Here is a 22,192-nt window from a genome sequence, read left to right as displayed (position 1 = left end):
TAACCAGACACGTCACCCCTCTCGCGAAACCGCCTCAAGGCCGAAGCTGCTGCATCACCGAGTCATGGCCGAATCCGAGACTGACGCGTGCCTTCTTCGTTTCAGCATCTGATAGGCCAAAGCCGAGGTCCAATAGAAGAACGACACGCCTCGCATCGGTGTTCGCTTCTCGACCCTTCGTAGCTCGCTCGGTGTCTCGCCTCGCTGCTGCCACGCGCCTCGTTCCCTCGCTGCCACCTCTCCATTCGTGACTGAGCCTCGCAACTGCTACGTGGAGCATTCTCAGCCACGAAGACCTCGGCCTCGCACCCTATAAATAGGGGGGCTGCGAGATCTCCCGACTACTTTTGTAAATTTGACATTTTTCACCCCTAAACTTATATTTTGACTATTTTGACTTCCCCCGAAGCCCCGATATCATTTTTAAAGCCCAGAATACGTCCCGAAATGCCCGAAAACCCGGAAAATTTTACCTTTTCGGTTTTGAAGCTCCAACTCTCGCAGAGCCCGGTTTCTCAATAAAACTCCCGGTTTTATAAGAAATGATCATTTTAAGGAACGAATTGTTGTCCGATTATCATCAAATCAAGTGAGTGTATAGTCACTTTCATCTTACACATAGATATGAAGTATTTTCTATAAAATACGTGTTATGTGTAATTATATTGATTGTTTATTTGAGATGATTGTTGAATACAATGTTTTATACAAGTTATAAACTGTATATGTATTTTATCTACAAATATGTTGGGTAGAACATGGGTAGACAAAATAGTTGATGTGTGTTAAAATGATGAGAGGCCTCGATGTTGTTGTTGTTTCAGTCATCTAGCGGAGTATGGATGACAACCACGGACTCTTCTAAACAGTCCAGTGGAACACTGGCAGGCTCGTAACCTATAGGTGTTGTGAACAATGTGTTCACCGATGTACTCCATCCCCCTCATGGTTTCCTTTAGGACATTTATTGTTGAGGAACCCCCTTAGCGGTAGTGTCCATCCCAATGATAAAATCCTTAGACTAGGTCCCTTGTATAGGTGTTTAAGGACGTAAAGTGAGGATAACGGGAATGGGTAATCAGGGTTATTGTTGGTTGATGAAATTAATAAATTTATTGTTGATCGATGAAATTTATAAATTTATTATTATTTGTGGGTTGAAAACCCTATATGCTCACCAGGCTCCCAAGCCTGACCCACTCAGTTTACTGTTTTATAGGTAGTGGACTCAGAGCATAATTATGATGATGATGAGGGACTTTTGGATTATAGGCCATTAGTTGTAAATAACTGTTGTAAGGCTTATAATGTACTGTTTATACTTATGTACTGTATCGAACATGACATCCCGAGTCTTTTAATGAAATACATTTCTAAGGAAATGCTTTTGATAAATCTTTATCATATTATTGTTTTGAGACAAATTCCGCAATTCTTTTATTAAAAGGTTACTCTGATTTTGAAATAAAGTATAAACAAAACCGGTCTTTTCTGGCCGTGAAATTGGGGATGTCACAGTTGGTATCAGAGCATTAGTTTAAGCGAGCTAGGAATTTGTAGGATTTCTAGACTTAAACTTAGAATGCTAAGTGATGATTGTGAGGTGTGAGCACTAGTATATTTTAGGAAAGATGCCTAAAATGCTTTTATGTGCTAAATGTTATATGTTTTCTATACATGATATTTTTGTTTGGATCTATGGTCTGTTGCCGATCGGATTTGGAAAACCTTATGTGTGTAGGATTCTAAGCATATGATTATGATATTAGAACTAGCATGTAAACGTTTCGGAGTCTATAGGGAATGAAGATCTAAATTCACCTACGATTAGTGTATAGTTTGAAATGGTGAGTACTCAAAGTGGGTTCGGAAATGATAATCCACGGCCTGAGCTAATCACGATGACTGGACTGCAAGCAATGGTACGTACGATGTTAGGTGAACAGATGGAAGAAACAAAACGTTTACTTCAACAAAGTAAGGATGAACTTATTGTGCCAGTACGTTAGGCATCTGTTCTTGAGGCAACTATTAGGGTTGCTAAGTCTATTAAGGAAATGATTAATAACACAACTGCCAACAAAGTTGAAGTTGGAAAGAAGATGAAATTTGAGGGGTCTTCAAGGCCCAACAAGGGTAACATATCTTCAAATTTTTTCAAAAGAAGAGATAAAGGAAAATGGTGCGGGAAGTGCAAAAATAAACACTCTAGGAATTGTGACAGGAAGGTGAAGTGCTTTAAGTGTGGAGAAATGGGGCATTACGCCAATAAGTGTACGATTCCCAAGCAGGTGTGCTACGGATGTAAAGGAGAAGGCCATATTTCTAAGAATTGTCCGAAGAACAATGAAGTAACAAGGCCAAGTGCACAATCAATGCCAAAGGAATTTCAGGATATCCTTGACGAAGCGATTAATAACAATAGGAAGTAGAAGTCAAGACTTGATACCCGAAAATCATGTTACGAAGTAGTAATGTGAATAGTAACATGTAGTTTAGCCTATGAGAGGCATAGTATAGGGTAAACTTGAACCTTTGTGTAATCATCTCAAGGAAATAAAATAAACCTTGGTTTTGTCGTCTAATGAATAGAATGGCTGGTGTAATTTTTGAAGTTGTCCCAATCATCTGGAATTTCCATCACCAACCAAGTTGAAGTAGAGTTGATCATTGAAGATACGCGTGAAAAAAGTCCTAGTAGAGTCTAGGAAAATTTTATGATTAATTGGACACATTCATATGTGTTAAATTGTTTTGTGATTTTAGGACTTGGGGACTGCGAGACAGTACTTGGGACGAGTATGAGTAGGTGTGAATAGTAGTAGAGATCTATACTACTGAAAGCACAGGACTCGCACTTGGATTAGGGAAAGTCACAAGGTTACCAAGAAGCTATTATTTGATTCCGTCTTGTTCTAGTCTGTCGTTACCATCGTTTCGGTAATGACTAAGAAGATGATTGTTATTCCGACCTTAAAGGTCATATCAAATTGAGTCCGACCATGATGAGTTTATTATGTGGTTCAGAGAACCAAGTTCGATGTACCATTTGACTTAAGCCAGAAGATTGAAATGAAAGATGATCAAAGCGATCAATAGAAGTATCACACTTATTGTTAAAGAAGTTGGTAGTTAGAAATAATACATGTTGAACTGTGTGACAACCGTCAAATTCTGGTCAATTCAAAGTCAAATAAAGTCAACAAGTCAAACCGGTCAGCTCAACTAACCCTTGTGTACTAGGACTTACGTTCAGTATTTACTAAACAACTCGCTATTCTGATAAGAAATCATAAATCGAAAAGTACATACAACTAGATCTCCTTAACCTAAAAACTGCGGTAAGTGGCAAGCCAAACCGATAAAACCATGTTGCATACTCATCGGGAGTGTGTAGGATCCTTAATCATGACTTAACGGGGCTCAAGAACCATGCATTGCGGGACCAAACACTAACAATTGTCACAAATGAAACATCTCTCAATCGTTTTCACTCTATCTCTCTCTATGTCAAATCTCTCCCAAATCTCTCCAAGTATGTGAAATCTCTCTCAAATATCTCTCTGTATTAGAAATCTCTCCAAGGATGTCAAATCTCTCCCAAATCCCTCTAAGTATGTGAAATCTCTCTCAAATATCTCTCTGTATGAGAAATCTCTCCAAGAATGTCAAATCTCTCCCAAATCTCTCCAAGTATGTGAAATATCTCTCAAATATCTCTCTGTATGAGAAATCTCTCCAAGAATATCAAATCTCTCCAAATATGTGAAAACTCTCGCAAATATCTCTGTGTATGAGAAATCTCTCCAAGAATGACAAATCTCTCCCAAATCTCTCCAAGTGTGAGAAATCTCTCCCAAATCTCTCTCAAAAGTTTCCCGTAACTTTTTGGAATCATTCGGGTCATTCCGACCCTTAACCGGGTCAAAAACAGCTTAAAACGGGGTAAAAACGAGAAAACGGGACCTTAGTAACCGAAACCCTTCTTAAGGAGCCGAAGCTCCTTAAGACCAAGACTAGGAACCGAAAAGGCCCCAGGACCGAACCGAGCCTGTAGCTGAGACCGAGTCTCGGTCTCTGTCGCCTTCTCTCGGTCGCTTATCACTCTCTGTTCGCTTCTCGCACACTCTGTCTCTACTCCGCCTCTCTATCTCTACCCGCCTCTCGGTCTCTGTTCTCGCTTCTCTCCTCTCTTCTCTTCTCCCCTCTCGGTTCCTGCCCTCTCTCTTCTCCCCTCTCAGTTCCTGCCCTCTCTCTTCTTCCCTCTCGGTTTCTACCCTCCCTCCTCTCGGTTCCAGCATCAGAAGGCCGAACCTCGGCCAGAATTCGGAATTTGGTCACTTTTAGCCCATTTTTGATATTTTTAACATTTTAAGCCCGTTTTTCATGATTTTAAAGCGGGATTTTCTCCAGAAATTATATTTTAACATAATAAACTCTAAATATTCATAATTTAAACATATTTTGATGAAAATCATTATCTAAATAATAAAAATCAAATGGGTGAATTATTAAAGGTGGAGTGTTGACTATGCCTTATCCAATGTCACAAGCAACCACCCCACACCCACTCTTTGACTAACCACACCTCCCCACCTTACCTAGGTCACTTCAATGTCCCTTGCACTCATTTTCCACCCATTCCCACGTTTTTAGAGCTGGAACAAACATCTTCTCTCCTCATTTTCTCTCATTTGCCTCATTTCACTAAGTATCAAACACCACTATTCTCTCAAACTTTTTCTCCACCAAACTCGAGATTCAAGGCTGATTATCAAGTGTTCTTCCACATTTGGTAAGCATAATCCGTTCTCCTTGTGATTATCTCACTTATTTCCACACAAATCAAAGATATCTTACACAAACTCCATCATATTTGTGTTAGATCTTCAAATCTTTAAGCAATCTTCCCAAGTGTTCTTGAGTTGAACACCCCTTCTCTCCATCATCCATCCACTGAAATCACTCAAGGTGAGTTCATACCCCTAAATTTTTCATGTTTTCTCAAGTTTTCAGGGGGGGGGGGGGGGGGAATACAAGTTAAAACACCAAGAACATAACTAAATTTTTCTAACAGCCTTCATCAGAAAAGTTCAACTCTATTCACGGACTGTTTTGGGCATCTTAAACATTTTTGTTTTCAAAACTGTACAAGTTTCAAATAGTTCAAGTTTTTAGCTTTAAAATGACTACTTGCACATCTCCATACGATTTTTCTACAATTTATGGTGATTTTTACAAAACAGCCTGTCTTTTCAAACACAAACCCGGACCAGTCTGTGAATATGAGCATTTTAAGACAAGTTAAAAGCTTCCAAAAATCATGATAAAAATTTTGAGTAAACTAGACTCATTTTAGGAACTCTCAGAATTTACGGATCCAGTTTTCGACTTCGTATCATTTTTCTATGATTTTTCTAAAACAGTGCTGAAAGACTAAGAATTAATTAACAGCTTCTAACTATCAAAACACTTTGTAACATGTTGAGCAAAGTGTTAAATCTTTGATAACTTCATATATTACATGTATTTCCTGTCATGATATATTTATATAATAGGAAATTACTTGCTGAATTTATAAGAATCCTCCATCATAATCAATAGTACCAAACAAAGGAAGTTAATCATAGTTATATCGTACTATACGTTTGACTTACATAGAGTGAGATTCTTAAACACCACAAAGAAATATACTAAACTATAATAGGTATAGTTAGGGTACATATACATTTCAAACATTTTAATAAACTATAATAGGTATAGTTTATGATCATTTACATAACATACTCGTACAAAAGGGGGTACAAATACAAAGTGTCGGGTTTATATACAAAAAGGGGTACAAATACAAAGTGCCGGTTTTCATACAAAAAGGGGTACAAATACAAAGTGCCGGGTTTATATACAAAAAGGGGTACAAATACAAAGTGCCGGTTTTTATATAAAAAGGGGTACAAATACAAAGTGTCAGGTCTTTATACAAAAAGGGGGTACCGATACAAAGTACCAGGTTCACTTAAGATAGTTATTATGATATTAAAACTATATCGCATCTAGAACTGTTAGACTTCAACTATAATCGATGAGCGTACATGTTTGAGTCTTATAAGAATTTTGTCTCGATTGGCCTAGAATTAGTGGTGCCTGCCTCATCTCCTGTTCCTTGTTTGGTTGTGGACCTAGGGCAGACCCACTATATTCAACGTTTTATCTAATTTAAAGCTTATATAACTTATATACACTGGACGATTATAGAGGAAGTCTACGGGTCATTCTAGGGTTCATTAATGCATCATAAAGGAATGTTTTTATTCACACTTAACTAAGAAAATATTGGATTTTCTGCAAATCAAACTATATCGATTTTACAAGGAAAAACGGTTTCTACTTCAAACAAAACTCTTATGAACTCACCAACTTAATTGTTGACACTTTTCAAAACTACTTGTATTCTCAGGAAATCAGTGAAACAGGAAAACTTCATCGCTTTGAGGATGGGACGTTAAACCGTCAACAATTTATTTTTGTCATCATAATGTAATTGATTTTGAATCATGTAAACATATACTTTGGTGTAACTTTTTCAATTATATATATGTTGGTTGTATTTACTTTGAGCACTATTATATACGCTATTGTGATACTGTACATGAAGTCCTCCACCCCCAGACGTTTCCGCCATCCTTGGTTTGGGGGTGTGACAGATTGGTATCAGAGCATTGTTTATAGTGAGCTAAGTATATCGAACCACATAAGATATACAAACTATAAATGCATTGGGACTAAGGACTCTGATTTTAAGTTTTCAAAACCACTATACCTTTAGGAATAAATAGCTTTTGTTAAAAGTATACATGCATGCATACATACTAAGGTCAGCATCATTCTAGGACAAAACAAAAGTAATGATTGTTGGATATCACAGGTAAGCCTGGGGATGTATGGTCAGTCTTGGGAGTGGCATAGCCTGATCAACTATGCTGGTCCAAGGAGTGATTAGCATATGCCCAAGAATGGTTGTGATGTGGCAACAAGTCTAAAAACTTACCAACATTACCACAATGAAATATCATAGGGGTATTTTGGCATTATTATAATTACTTATCTGAGAACAAAATAGATTTTTATCAATAAGTCAATAATTGCTTAGGGGATACATTAACATTATATGTATCCAGGACGTCATAGACTTAGACTCTGTGGATCTTTGCTTTACTTCCTGTTCTCGTTGGATTGGGGATTTAGAGTTAGGGTCGCTTATTCGAAGGTCTATCCTGTCCCGAATACATATGACTAGTATGCACTAAACAATGCATTGAAGTGCCTAATAAAGATCATCATATAATTAGCTAATTAGTACGTTTGCTTAGTTATTTCTTATATCCCCATTTCTCGCGAAGATATCATGGCTGGATTCCATCCACACCACGACCCGTACTACCCTAACCACGACAATACCAAATGGCTCGGAGAGGAGCCAGAGAATGATTACCCAACCCCTGGGAATGGTCACCAAGCTGAAGGCTATGCTGATGGTTCTGACTCCAATCCTGAAGTGGAGAACTTAACCACAATGACTCTTGTTCCAAATCCTAACCCTTGTCCAACTTTTCAAGGCTCGACGCCTCCTTGGGTAGAGTGCTTGGAAACATGGAGCGAAGAACAAGACCAATCTATGCTATTTAATGGAGACCGAAGCTTCTACAACATAAGCGAAGGAAGCTCAGCAGATAGAATCCTTCCAATCCTGGTCCGTAGGGTTACCCGAACGAGATTCAGAGCAGAGCAACTCTCCATCGTACTGCAGATGTTTATGCAAATGCGTGAATGCATACGATCTGCACCAATCGCCTTGAGCACGATCGCAAAAAAAAAAAAAAAAAAAAAAAAAAAAAAAAAAAAAAAAAAAAATCTAAGAGAGACCACAAAACCTACTAACTCATGAAATTCATTCATATGGACTTCCTTTATGAATTATATATAAGGCATTCATAAGTCGGAGAATAATGCAGGAAAAATCTAATTCTATAACAACTGACTTGTCTTTACTAGTAGAAACTTACCATCTGATCATTTTTTTTGCAAACTCATGACAGAACGATGCCACCAAGGAAAAGACCCAGACTTTCCGGCAGCACATCGCCACCACCTCCAACGCCACCTCCTCAGTTTGATCCCGAAATGTTCCAAGCTGCAGTAACAACAGCCGTGGTAGCTGCAATGTCGCAAATTGGCACAAATAGCACTGGTGGTGCTGATCTGGAGCCACAAACCCTAACCACGGGGATAGTGCAGGACGCACAAAGGAATGCACTTACAAGGAATTCACAAATGGCAAACCCGATTCCTTCGATTGAAGTGGGGGTGTCCTCGCGCTAATTCAATGGTTCAAGAGAACCGAAGCAATCTTTGAGATTTGTGCTTGCCCCGAAGCGAGCAAAGTCAAGTACACGACATTCACCTTCATCGGAAGAGCTCTCGCTTGGTGGAACGGCATAGTTAAGTCGCTTACGCTTGCAGTGGCTAACTCGTTAAGTTGGGAGGACTTAAAGAAGATGATGCTGAAGGAATATTGCTCAAGAGGTGAAGTGCAAAAGCTGGAGCAAGAACTATGGAATCTCAGAATGGCAGGCTCTGACCTTACAACTTACACCAACCGATTTTGTGATCTAGCACTCCTTTGTCCCGCTATGGTCACCCCGGAAGACAAAAAGTTGGAGCGATACCTCTGGGGATTGTCCCCCGAAATTCAAGATAGCGTGTTGGCCTCAATACCAACTACCTTCGACAGCGCCAAGGAGTTAGCACAACAACTCATTGACCATCATGCCAACCATGACACTATGACAACCACCCTTACCCAAGCAAGAGGAGGGAACAGCGAAAGAAAGTTTTGGGACAACAAGAAGGACCAATCAGCCCAAGGCCTTGCTAAGAAGCAACAGATCTTTGTTGTTCATGCTGCCACAAGCCTCACCACGCCAACTCCCATGAAACCATACGCTGGAACCCTTCCGAAATGCAACAAGTGTAACTTCCATCACACTGGGGCTTGCCGAAAGATGCATTGCAAAAACTGCGACAGAGAGGGGCACACTGTTCGTTTCTGTAAGGCACCAGCACGACCCATTAACCAGGTCCCTGGCTTTGGAGTAAGCCCAACCTGTTACAAGTGTGGAGAAACGGGACACTTTAAAAGGGAATGCCCAAGAACAAGAGATGCCGGTGGTGGTGGAAGGGTGCTTGCAATCACCGAGGGAGAAACCACCCCAGAACTGCCCGCAAATATCAGTACGTGTTTCTAACATCGACATTTAAATCCCTAATTTCTTCATATGTTAAATCTAGCATCGATTAAAGCATGCATAGTAATAATCATGTGACATCGGGCGACTTTTTCCTCACCATAATCAATTTCTTGTACTACGAAAAGTTTCCCCCATCTTTCCTCTAAATTCTTGGATCCCCATTCGAAGTGCAAATTTCGGGAGGAAATTCCCTTTAACGGGGGGATGATGTGACAACCGTCAAATTCGGGTCAATTCAAAGTCAAATAAAGTCAACAAGTCAAACCGGTCAGCTCAACTAACCCTTGTGTACTAGGACTTACGTTCAGTATTTATTAAACAACTCGCTATTCTGATAAGAAATCATAAATCGAAAAGTACATACAACTAGATCTCCTTAACCTAAAAACTGCGGTAAGTGGCAAGCCAAACCAATAAAACCATGTTGCATACTCATCGGGAGTGTGTAGGATCCTTAATCATGACTTAATGGGGCTCAAGAACCATGCATTGCGAGGCCAAACACTCACAATTGTCACAAATGAAACATCTCTCAATCGTTTTCACTCTATCTCTCTCTATGTCAAATCTCTCCCAAATCTCTCCAAGTATGTGAAATCTCTCTCAAATATCTCTCTGTATTATAAATCTCTCCAAGGATGTCAAATCTCTCCCAAATCCCTCTAAGTATGTGAAATCTCTCTCAAATATCTCCCTGTATGAGAAATCTCTCCAAGAATGTCAAATCTCTCCCAAATCTCTCCAAGTATGTGAAATCTCTCTCAAATATCTCTCTGTATGAGAAATCTCTCCAAGAATGTCAAATCTCTCCCAAATCTCTCCAAGTATGTGAAAACTCTCGCAAATATCTCTGTGTATGAGAAATCTCTCCAAGAATGACAAATCTCTCCCAAATCTCTCCAAGTGTGAGAAATCTCTCCCAAATCTCTCTCAAAAGTTTCCCGTAACTTTTTGGAATCATTCGGGTCATTCCGACCCTTAACCGGGTCAAAAACAGCTTAAAACGGGGTAAAAACGAGAAAACGGGACCTTAGGAACCGAAACCCTTCTTAAGGAGCCGAAGCTCCTTAAGACCGAGACTAGGAACCGAAAAGGCCCCAAGACCGAACCGAGCCCTGTAGCTGAGATCGAATCTCGGTCTCTGTCGCCTTCTCTCGGTCGCTTCTCACTCTCTGTTCGCTTCTCGCACTCTCTGTCTCTACTCCGCCTCTCTGTCTCTACCCGCCTCTCGGTCTTTGTTCTCGCTTCTCTCCTCTCTTCTCTTCTCCCCTCTCGGTTCCTGCCCTCTCTCTTATCCCCTCTCGGTTCCTGCCCTCTCTCTTCTTCCCTCTCGGTTTCTACCCTCCCTCCTCTCGGTTCCAGCATCAGAAGGCCGAACCTCGGCCAGAATTCGGAATTTGGTCACTTTTAGCCCATTTTTGATATTTTTAACATTTTAAGCCCGTTTTTCGTGATTTTAAAGCGGGATTTTCTCCAGAAATTATATTTTAACATAATAAACTCTAAATATTCATAATTTAAACATATTTTGATGAAAATCATTATCTAAATAATAAAAATCAAATGGGTGAATTATTAAAGGTGGAGTGTTGACTTTGCCTTATCCAATGTCACAAGAAACCACCCCACACCCACTCTTTGACTAACCACACCTCCCCACCTTACCTAGGTCACTTCAATGTCCCTTGCACTCATTTTCCACCCATTCCCACGTTTTTAGAGCTGGAACAAACATCTTCTCTCCTCATTTTCTCTCATTTGCCTCATTTCACTAAGTATCAAACACCACTATTCTCTCAAACTTTTTCTCCACCAAACTCGAGATTCAAGGCTGATTATCAAGTGTTCTTCCACATTTGGTAAGCATAATCCGTTCTCCTTGTGATTATCTCACTTATTTCCACACAAATCAAAGATATCTTACACAAACTCCATCATATTTGTGTTAGATCTTCAAATCTTTAAGCAATCTTCCCAAGTGTTCTTGAGTTGAACACCCCTTCTCTCCATCATCCATCCACTGAAATCACTCAAGGTGAGTTCATACCCCTAAATTTTTCATGTTTTCTCAAGTTTTCAGGGGGGGGGGGGGGAAATACAAGTTAAAACACCAAGAACATAACTAAATTTTTCTAACAGCCTTCATCAGAAAAGTTCAACTCCATTCACGGACTGTTTTGGGCATCTTAAACATTTTTGTTTTCAAAACTGTACAAGTTTCAAATAGTTCAAGTTTTTATCTTTAAAATGACTACTTGCACATCTCCATACGATTTTTCTACAATTTATGGTGATTTTTACAAAACAGCCTGTCTTTTCAAACACAAACCCGGACCAGTCTGTGAATATGAGCATTTTAAGACAAGTTAAAAGCTTCCAAAAATCATGATAAAAATTTTGAGTAAACTAGACTCATTTTAGGAACTCTCAGAATTTACGGATCTGGTTTTCGACTTCGTATCATTTTTCTATGATTTTTCTAAAACAGTGCTGAAAGACTAATAATTAATTAACAGCTTCTAACTATCAAAACACTTGGTAACATGTTGAGCAAAGTGTTAAATCTTTGATAACTTCATATATTACATGTATTTCCTGTCATGATATATTTATATAATAGGAAATTACTTGCTGAATTTATAAGAATCCTCCATCATAATCAATAGTACCAAACAAAGGAAGTTAATCATAGTTATATCGTACTATACGTTTGACTTACATAGAGTGGGATTCTTAAACACCACAAAGAAATATACTAAACTATAATAGGTATAGTTAGGGTACATATACATTTCAAACATTTTAATAAACTATAATAGGTATAGTTTATGATCATTTACATAACATACTCGTACAAAAGGGGGTACAAATACAAAGTGTCGGGTTTATATACAAAAAGGGGTACAAATACAAAGTGCTGGTTTTCATATAAAAAGGGGTACAAATACAAAGTGACGGGTTTATATACAAAAAGGGGTACAAATACAAAGTGCCGGTTTTTATATAAAAAGGGGTACAAATACAAAGTTCTGGGTCTTTATACAAAAAGGGGGTACCGATACAAAGTACCAGGTTCACTTAAGATAGTTATTATGATATTAAAACTATATTGCATCTAGAACTGTTAGACTTCAACTATAATCGCTGAGCATACATGTTTGAGTCTTATAAGAATTTTGTCTCGATTGGCCTAGAATTAGTGGTGCCTGCCTCATCTCCTGTTCCTTGTTTGGTTGTGGACCTAGGGCAGACCCACTATATTCAACGTTTTATCTAATTTAAACCTTATATAACTTATATACGTTGGACGATTATAGAGGAACTCTACGGGTCATTCTAGGGTTCATTAATGCATCATAAAGGAATATTTCTATTCACACTTAACTAAGAAAATATTGGATTTTCTGCAAATCAAACTATATCGATTTTACTAGGAAAAACGGTTTCTACTTCAAACAAAACTCTTATGAACTCACCAACTTAATTGTTGACACTTTTCAAAACTACTTGTATTCTCAGGAAATCAGTGAAACAGGAAAACTTCATCGCTTTGAGGATGGGACGTTAAACCGTCAACAATTTATTTTTGTCATCATAATGTAATTGATTTTGAATCATGTAAACATATACTTTGGTGTAACTTTTTCAATTATATATATGTTGGTTGTATTTGCTTTGAGCACTATTATATACGTTGTTGTGATACTGTACATGAAGTCCTCCACCCCCGGACGTTTCCGCCATCCTTGGTTTGGGGGTGTGACAAACTGTGATTGTATCACATTAGAACATGAAGGAAAGTACTTATTCCAAGAAGAAGAAGGAGTCCTCAATAAAGATTTATTATGTAACTCGAAGGTTACGATTGAAGGTCCTATGAAGATTTGAAGCTTTTTAGGATTAGCTAAATATTACCGAAGGTTTATCCAAGGCTTTTGTTCGATAGCTGCTCCATTGACAGCCTTGACCCACAAAGGAGCTACTTATACTTAGAGTGAAAAGCATAAGGAAGCCTTTGAGAAGTTGAAGAAGAAATTATGTGAAGCACCAATTCTTTCTTTACCCGAAGGAGTTCAAGACTTTGCAGTCTATAGTGATGAATCTGGAGTTGGGTTAGGTTGTGTTCTGACCCAGAGAGACATATGCATCAAGATAACTGAAAGAGCATGAAAGGAACTACCCCACTCATGATCTGGAGTTGGCAGCGGTAGTATTCTCCCTAAAGATAAAGAAGCACTATCTTTATCGTACTAAATGCAAGCTTTTCACTGATTATAAGAGTCTTCAATATCTCTTTAATCAGAAGGAATTGAATATGAGGCAACGGCGCTAGCTAGAGTTACTCAAGGTCTATGACTGTGAGATACTTTACCACCCTGGTAAAGCAAATGTTGTTGCTGATGCTCCCGGTCAGAAGGTAAGCCTTGAAAAGAAAAGGGCCAAGAACGCAAGACCATGTACTCGATTCATCCCGGCAATATGAAAATGTATAGAGATCTAAAACCCTATTACTGGTAGCCGACGATGAAACTCGAAGTTGCTAAAGTATGTGACTGAGTGTGTAACTTGTGCCAGGGTTAAGGCACAACATCAGAAAACGTATGGGAGTTTAGAACCTTTACCTGTACCCATGGGTAAATGGGAAGACATCACCATGGATTTTTTGACTAAACTACCCAGAACAAAGAACGGTCACGACATGATTTGGGTGGTCGTGGATCGTTTCACCAAGAGTGCACACTTCATAGCAGCCAATGAAAAATGGTCTATGGATAAGCTTGCGAATGCTTACGTGAAGGAAATTGTGAGACGTCACGGTGTTCCTCTAACAATTGTATCAGATCGTGATAGTCGTTTCACGTCACGATTTTGGAAAAGTTTATAATAGGGAATGGGTACCAAGTTGTGTTTAAGTACAGCTTACCATCCACAAACTGATGGTCAGAGCAAAAGAACAATACAAACACTTGAAGATATGCTAAGAGCATGTACCCTAGAATTCCAAGGTAACTGGGATGAACTTTTACCTTTAGTAGAATTTTCCTACAACAATAGTTTCCACTCAAGCATAAAGATGGCACCTTATCAAGCTTTATATGGACAGAAGTGTCGCACGCCGTCTTGTTGGCTTGAAGCTGGAGAAAAGCAGTTTATGGGACCTGAGATAGTCCATCAGACTGCTGAAAAGTTGAAAGTGATTAGGGAAAGGATGTTAGCAGCTCAGGATCGTCAAAAGAGCTATGCTGACAAGAAAAGAAAACTGATAACATTCGAAGTTGGTGATTCGGTTTTGCTTAAAGTCTCGCCGTGGAAGGGACTTATAAGATTTGGTAAAAGGGGAAAGTTGAGTCCAAGGTTTATTGGACCATTTAAAGTTCTTCAGAGGATTGGGAATCAAGCTTACAAGCTAGAACTACCAGAAGACTAGATGGTATTCATAACACTTTCCATGTGTGTTATTTAAGGAAATTCATGGGAGATGTTCCCGACATAATTCCAATATCTGAGTTAAGACTGGATGAAAGCAAGAGGTTAATCGAAGAACCAAAGGCAATCGTTGACCGTAAGACTAAAAAGTTGCGACGCAAGATGGTAGATTTAGTGCTTGTGCAACGGAAACATACGAATAGGCCAAATCTCACCTGGGAAACGGAGAGTGACACGATGAGTCGCTACCCGTATTTGTTTGCTGATGTGTGATTCCAGGGACGGAATCATCCTAAGGGGGAGAGAATTGTAATGCCCGTGTTTCTGGGCTAAAAGCATTAATAAACTAGTAATAGTCTAGGTCAACCTTTGTAACTCATTTTGAAGTAATAAAGAGGATTTATGTGAATATCATGTGAATTATATGCTTATTTGCTTAATTATTATGATTTAATTAATTAATAATGAAAATAAGCATTTAAAATAAATATTAGAAAAAGCTGATATCTTTTAAGAAAGTTTTAGTGGCCGAAATAAGGATTTCGGAGATATAAAGAATGCCGAAATCCGAGTTATAACGAAGAAGTTATGACCTGTCGAAGTTTCACGACGAAACCGGCACGGCACGGGAAGCGTAAAAAGTGAATATTGCGATAAAGTGCTTTTTAGCCTTAACAATCTAAACGAAAGTCGTAGTATTCGTTAAACCAAGAAGTTTGATAAAAAGAACGCCCAAATCTGACTTCGTATGAGGAAGTTATGATTTTTCTAAGTTTTAGCTTAGCAGTAGACAGCTAAATACTCGAATTTAAGATTGAGCGAAATTTAGTCGACACAACCTAAACGAGAATTGAAGGTCTCATCAATATTAGTACAACGGTAAAAAGACTGACGAAAACGGACGTCGGATGAAGAAGTTATGAATTTTTAACAGATTTTCCTGTCCCGGTCTATTAAAAATAATAATATTAAAATTAAAGCCAAAATTAGCCGATGAAGTCTAAAAAAACGTTGTAGAGCATGATTTTAGCTACGCGTGCATATAAAGAACGTCAAAAACGGAGCTCGTATGCTAAAGTTATGGATTTTAGAACTTCGGGGCTCAAAATTCGAAAATTTTGGCATGAACAGTAACCGGACACGTCACCCCTCTCGCGAAACCGCCTCAAGGCCGAAGCTGCTGCGTCACCGAGTCGTGGCCGAATCCGAGACCGACGCGTGCCTTCTTCGTTTCAGCATCTGATAGGCCGAAGCCGAGGTCCAATAGAAGAACGACGGGCCTCGCATCGGTGTTCGCTTCTCGACCCTTCGTAGCTCGCTCGGTGTCTCGCCTCGCTGCTGCCACGCGCCTCATTCCCTCGCTGCCACCTCTCCCTTCGTGACCGAGCCTCACAACTGCTACGTGGAGCATTCTCAGCCACGAAGACCTCAGCCTCGCACCCTATAAATAGGGGGGCTGCGAGATCTCCCGACTACTTTTGGAAATTTGACATTTTTCACCCCTAAACTTATATTTTGACTATTTTGACTTCCCCCGAAGCCCCGGTATCATTTTTAAAGCCCGGAATATGTCCAGAAGTGCCCGAAAACCTGGAAAATTTTATCTTTTCGGTTTTGAAGCTCCAACTCTCGCAGAGCCCGGTTTCTCAATAAAACTCCCGGTTTTATAAGAAACGATCATTTTAAGGAACGAATTGTTGTCCGATTATCATCAAGTCAAGTGAGTGTATAGTCACTTTCATATTACACATAGATATGAAGTATTTTCTATAAAATACATGTTATGTGTAATTATATTGATTGTTTATTTGAGATGATTGTTGAATACAATGTTTTATACAAGTTATAAACTGTATATGTATTTTATCTACAAATATGTTGGGTAGAACATGGGTAGACAAAATAGTTGATGTGTGTTAAAATGATGAGAGGCCTCGATGTTGTTGTTGTTTCAGTCATCTAGCGGAGTATGGATGACGACCACAGACTCTTCTAGACAGTCCAGTGGAACACTGGTAGGCTCGCAACCTATAGGTGTTGTGAACGATGTGTTCACCGATGTACTCCATCCCCCTCATGGTTGCCTTTAGGACATTTATTGTTGAGGAACCCCCTTAGCGGTAGTGTCCATCCCAATGATAAAATCCTTAGACTAGGTCCCTTGTATAGGTGTTTAGGGACGTAAAGTGAGGATAACGGGAATGGCTAATCAGGGTTATTGTTGGTTGATGAAATTAATAAAATTATTGTTGATCAATGAAATTAATAAATTTATTATTATTTGTGGGTTGAAAACCCTATATGCTCACCAGGCTCCCAAGCCTGACCCACTCAGTTTACTGTTTTACAGGTAGTGGACTCAGAGCATAATTATGATAATGATGAGGGACTTTTGGATTATAGGCCATTAGTTGTAAATAACTGTTGTAAGGCTTATAATGTGCTGTTTATACTTATGTATTGTATCGAACATGACATCCCGAGTCTTTTAATGAAATACATTTCTAAGGAAATGCTTTTGATAAATCTTTATCATATTATTGTTTTAGGGACAAATTCCATAATTCTTTTATTAAAAGGTTACTCTGATTTTGAAATAAAGTATAAATAAAACCGGTTTTTTTTTGCCGTGAAATTGGGGATGTCACATAAACAGGCTATCCTATCACTAACTGATCAGTACTAGCATGTAAGTCTACAAGCACATACAATAGGCATATAAGGCATCCTCCTAGATCCTTAGCCCTAATCTAGCATGCAATTCTCATAATCATATCATATCATACCATAACATAACATGTATGGGTATCTTGGGGAAAACTTACTTGAGCTCGGCTGATTGCATGCATCACACACTTTGTTCTTCTCAAGTTCCTTTCTCTTTCAGATTCTTTGCAAACTCCTTTTTATAAAATGGTTTTACTTTTGAAAATTTTCATACCAAGCCCTTAGTTTGAGTTCAGACACACCCGAAAGTATGTCTGAATCCCTTAAACCAAGGCTCTGATACCAACTTGTAACATCCCAAAAATACAGGCCAAAAATTTCATTTATAAATACATCATTATAAAACCAACAGTGTAATAAAACATCTGTAATATCATGTCATGTCAAAACCAAAGTAGAAATAATCAAACGTGTTATCATAAAATAATATCAGAGTGTAATCCCAAAGATCTCATGTGCGGAAAACCATAGTGTGATGCGCTGCAATCGAGCCGACTCCTTTCTTTTGAAAACGAAGTACCTGAAACTAAAACGAAAACCATAAGCACAAAGCTTAGTGAGTTCCCCCATCATACCACATACCATACAGTCATGTCACATACATACTCCCATGTATTTCTGGTGTGACCGGACCTACCCGGTACGGCCATTCTGGGGTGCCGACCTACCCATGCGGCCATTCTGGGGTGCCGTCCTTCATGTGTCAAGCCATTCTGGGGCGCTGACCTACCCATGTCGAGCCATTCTGGGGTGCTGACTACCCTTCGGTCCTAAGAATCGAACCTCGAGGACTATTTCACCCCTACTACTACTATCACATTTAACATAACATAAACATATTATCAGACATATCCGGGGTGCCTAAGCTACCCTTCGGTCCTAACAACCGAACTCGGGGACTGGTCCCCTCCTACTACCTCTATCTCATATAACATAACAAGCCAGCATTAATCTTTACCAATGATTATTATTTAATATCTAAAGTTATTAAATAATTCTTGTGTGTGTGACCCCATTAATTCTTAAAGTTAAGTTTTCATTGGCATTAGGGTGTTCTAATCCAAATATTAGCCCATTTATCATTTTGTTTGGCTTTAAGGTCAATTAGGGCTTTATTGGGCCTATTAAGCCCACTAGAATAATATTAAGTCCATTGGAGTCCATTAAGCTTTATTGGGCCCACTTGAGCTTAAAAGGCCCATTAGGGTTTCAAGCACCCCCAAACGAATCAAACTCACAAGGCAACCACACCGCCACCCGACACGGTGGCCGGTGGCGGCAGCCACCACCTCACGGTGGTGGTTTTTAGTTTCTTTCTCATTATTCCATTTCCAATTACATTTTACAAGGCTAAATCTCAAGCAAACACACACCTACTAACACACACACAAAACACAGTGGTGCATGGTGGTAGCCACCACCTCATGGTGGTGGTAGTGGCTTCCTTGGTTTTCCAACCACACAAAATTCGACCTTACAACACCAATAACACACACCGACACCTTATGCCTGGAACAACAACACAACCACCCACCTGATGGCGTTGGGCGATGGCAGAACCATGGAGAGGTGGTAGTGGCGGTCTTGACGGCGGCAAGGAAACATTCATGGCGATAACAACAACTTTGGGACGACAACCACACTTGCTCGGACTCCCGGATGCAACCACCACTTGGTGGTGTATAACGGTGGAATCAACAACTCGTAGCAATAGCCTAAGCATCGATTTGCGGTGGCGATCGTGACTGTGGGCAAACACCGAACCCATGGAGAAAGGAGACGCTAACAAGCGGAGATGAAGGAGAAGAGGTGCGCGACTCCCACCGAAAACAGCAGCTACGACACCACAGGGCACTCCTCCGACTACCTACTCTCATGACTCCTCAAACCATTCTTCGCCTTCGACAGTGGTGAAAGCAGCGGGATAATGGAAGTCGCCTCCACCGGAGAACAGCAACATCATCCCCCGATCTTGAAGCTTCCGACCACGCATGCGCTTCACCCTCGACCCCGACTTCACCGGCAATAGAAGAGACCACCGTTCATGCAATGGAATGGAGGTGGCGGCTGAGAAAACTTCGAATATGTGTTGGCGGCTGGAAATGATGCTAGGGCTAGGGAAACCAGGGGGTGACGGGTTTAAATACCCCGATCCCCACACTTGTTTCCATAATAACCGAATGGTCCCTCCATCCCCCATTTCATTCAAATAACTCCAATATTTACCATTTTACCCTCCGCATTAATCCTTTACATATTAGGTACAAAATTTACCAGACAGCGCCCAATATCTTGGTTATGACATATTTAGCCCTTCCAGATCCTTTCGTTTAAATTAATTCCAAATAATTACCACGGAGTCCCTACCTTCATAAATATTTATAAACAGGGTCCGGAGCTTACCCTTTTAACCCTCAACTTCCAAATTATGACAAATAGCTCCTCGTAACCAACACCCTGCTACAAAATTATTGATTTTATGACTACTATATCTTCATAAATTTATTTATTTATTTAATAAATAAACAGGGTGTTACATAACCAGTCAGCAGACAAACATGCAAGATCTACATATCACTACCACATAGCAACATCCTATATACCAGGATACAGATCTAACATATCACTACAACATAACAGCATCCTATATACCAGGATACATAACCAAGTGGGTCGGCATTGGTGCCTTCGACCCACAGTACAATAAGGAAAACTCACCTCTTAATCTGAAAAGATTGCTGAACAAAACATTGCTCTGAATATCAGCTCTACCGGTCACTTATTCATCGAAACATAACCAAACTTAACTTATAATCAAAATACCCAAAACACCCCTAAGTCAACTTGGTCAAAAACATGTCAATGTTGAAAAGTAAACAGAGTCTACTCAGCTGAGTATGCCCATCATACTCAGCTTGTACACTTAGCCTACACAAGCCTTGACCATAAATGAGGTGTTAACCTCGTATGCCCTGCGTACCGTAGCGTACGCCCAACATACGTGCAACCATCATTTCCTCCTATTAAGACTTTAATCCATTAAGCTCTTTCATCCAAATTCCAAATCTAGTCCTCAAATGATGTCCTTAACCATAAAGTTTCCAACTTTATGGTCTTGCATGTCCATTAATACTCAATACTAAAAACCCTAACTTCTTAACTCTTTAATACATCCTAGCTCATGCATGGAAGAAAACTAAGTGTATTTCATAACAGCAACCATAGTAAATATAAAAATCCCAATACATATCCATTTTATTTTGAAAATTCAGAGTGAAAACAGCTAAATGTGAAAACACCAGAGAAAACATGTCTCGTCATCAAGTCGGACCCTGGCCCTTATCAATAGAAATACCTGAAACATACAAATAAACAATAAGCACAAGCTTATTGAGTTTCCGAAACACACAAATTAGATAATCACATATTCTCATGTTGATACATATACATACAAATTGCCATGGACTCCCTCCATAGTCTTCAATGTAATGTCATGGGCTACCCCCATGGTCTTATATCCTCATGACATGGGCTCCCCCATGGTCTTGACAAGTGTCATGGGCTCCCCCATGGTCTTCACATAATCCTATACATAAATCAGATAACATACCAGTTCCTATTAAATACAAACATATCATATCAATTAATGGGTCGGCCTTGGTGCTTTTGACCCATGAGTATGGTGAGAAGACTCACCTCAATACTTGCACGGAAACTAACTAGGTTGAGGCTCCAATATCCGCTCTATACAACCCTAAAACATAAACAATTTCCTTAATTGCAACTTAACATGCCCCAAAACCTATAAAGGTCAAACCTGGTCAAAAACCAAGGTCAAAGGTCAAAGTCAACGTCCTGAGTTGACCCAACTCGCCAAGTTCTCTTCAATTCGTCGAATTTCCCTAATGTATGATCAGATCACGAAAAATCCTAACAACTCGTCAAGTTCACCAATGAACTCGTCAACTTGGCCAAGAATCCAGCCTCTTAATGCATTAAGTTGTTTCCAACGGATCCAAGGGCCCCAAACCTCAGATCTCTTCCAAAATGATTTCTAAAAGGGTAAAGTTTACAGCTTTACCCTCAAGAACCATCCAAAATGCGTCAAACTCAAATCCTAGGTTCTTTAAAGAAGGTCTTGACCCATTAAGCCCTAAAACTCCCATATCAGTGTCCCAAAACACAGATCTGATGTCCCAAGGTTAGAAAAACACGTAAAGTCTCCAACTTTACATCCATCCATAATAGAACCCACTCCAAGGCTCATTAATGGCTTAATAATGGTCTTATTACATAAATGGGACATAGGGACCAATAAATTTTGCAACTTGAAGCCTAGAGATATCATGAAGGGGTCAGATTTAGCTTAACAACCCCTGGAATCCACATCTTCTTGGACAACTCAACCAAAACCCCAAAATCATGCTTAAACTTCAAATAAGGAGGTCTAGATGAATACATGCCAAGGTGACAACTTTATACCTCAAAAATGCTGCCTTTGAAGAAGAGTTTTTGGATCTAAGGTCCTTCCTCCAAGCTAGATGCTTCCCTCTTTCAAGATCCTTTCAAGAATTACCAAAAACCACTCTCTAAGCTCACTACATATAAGCTTGCAAGATGAAACACGAATCTAGGGTTTTTTCTGGACAGGGAGGCTGGTAAGAAGGCCAACCAAAAAGGGTTTAAGTCCTTTATATAGGGTACAACACCCTAAAATTAGGATTTCATCT

Source organism: Lactuca saligna, chromosome 8 (genome assembly GCF_052625555.1).
Source record: "Lactuca saligna cultivar CGN05327 chromosome 8, ASM5262555v1, whole genome shotgun sequence".
Taxonomy (NCBI): Eukaryota; Viridiplantae; Streptophyta; class Magnoliopsida; order Asterales; family Asteraceae; genus Lactuca; species Lactuca saligna.
The sequence above is the reverse complement of the archived record's forward strand: the minus strand, read 5'-3'. Positions refer to the sequence as shown.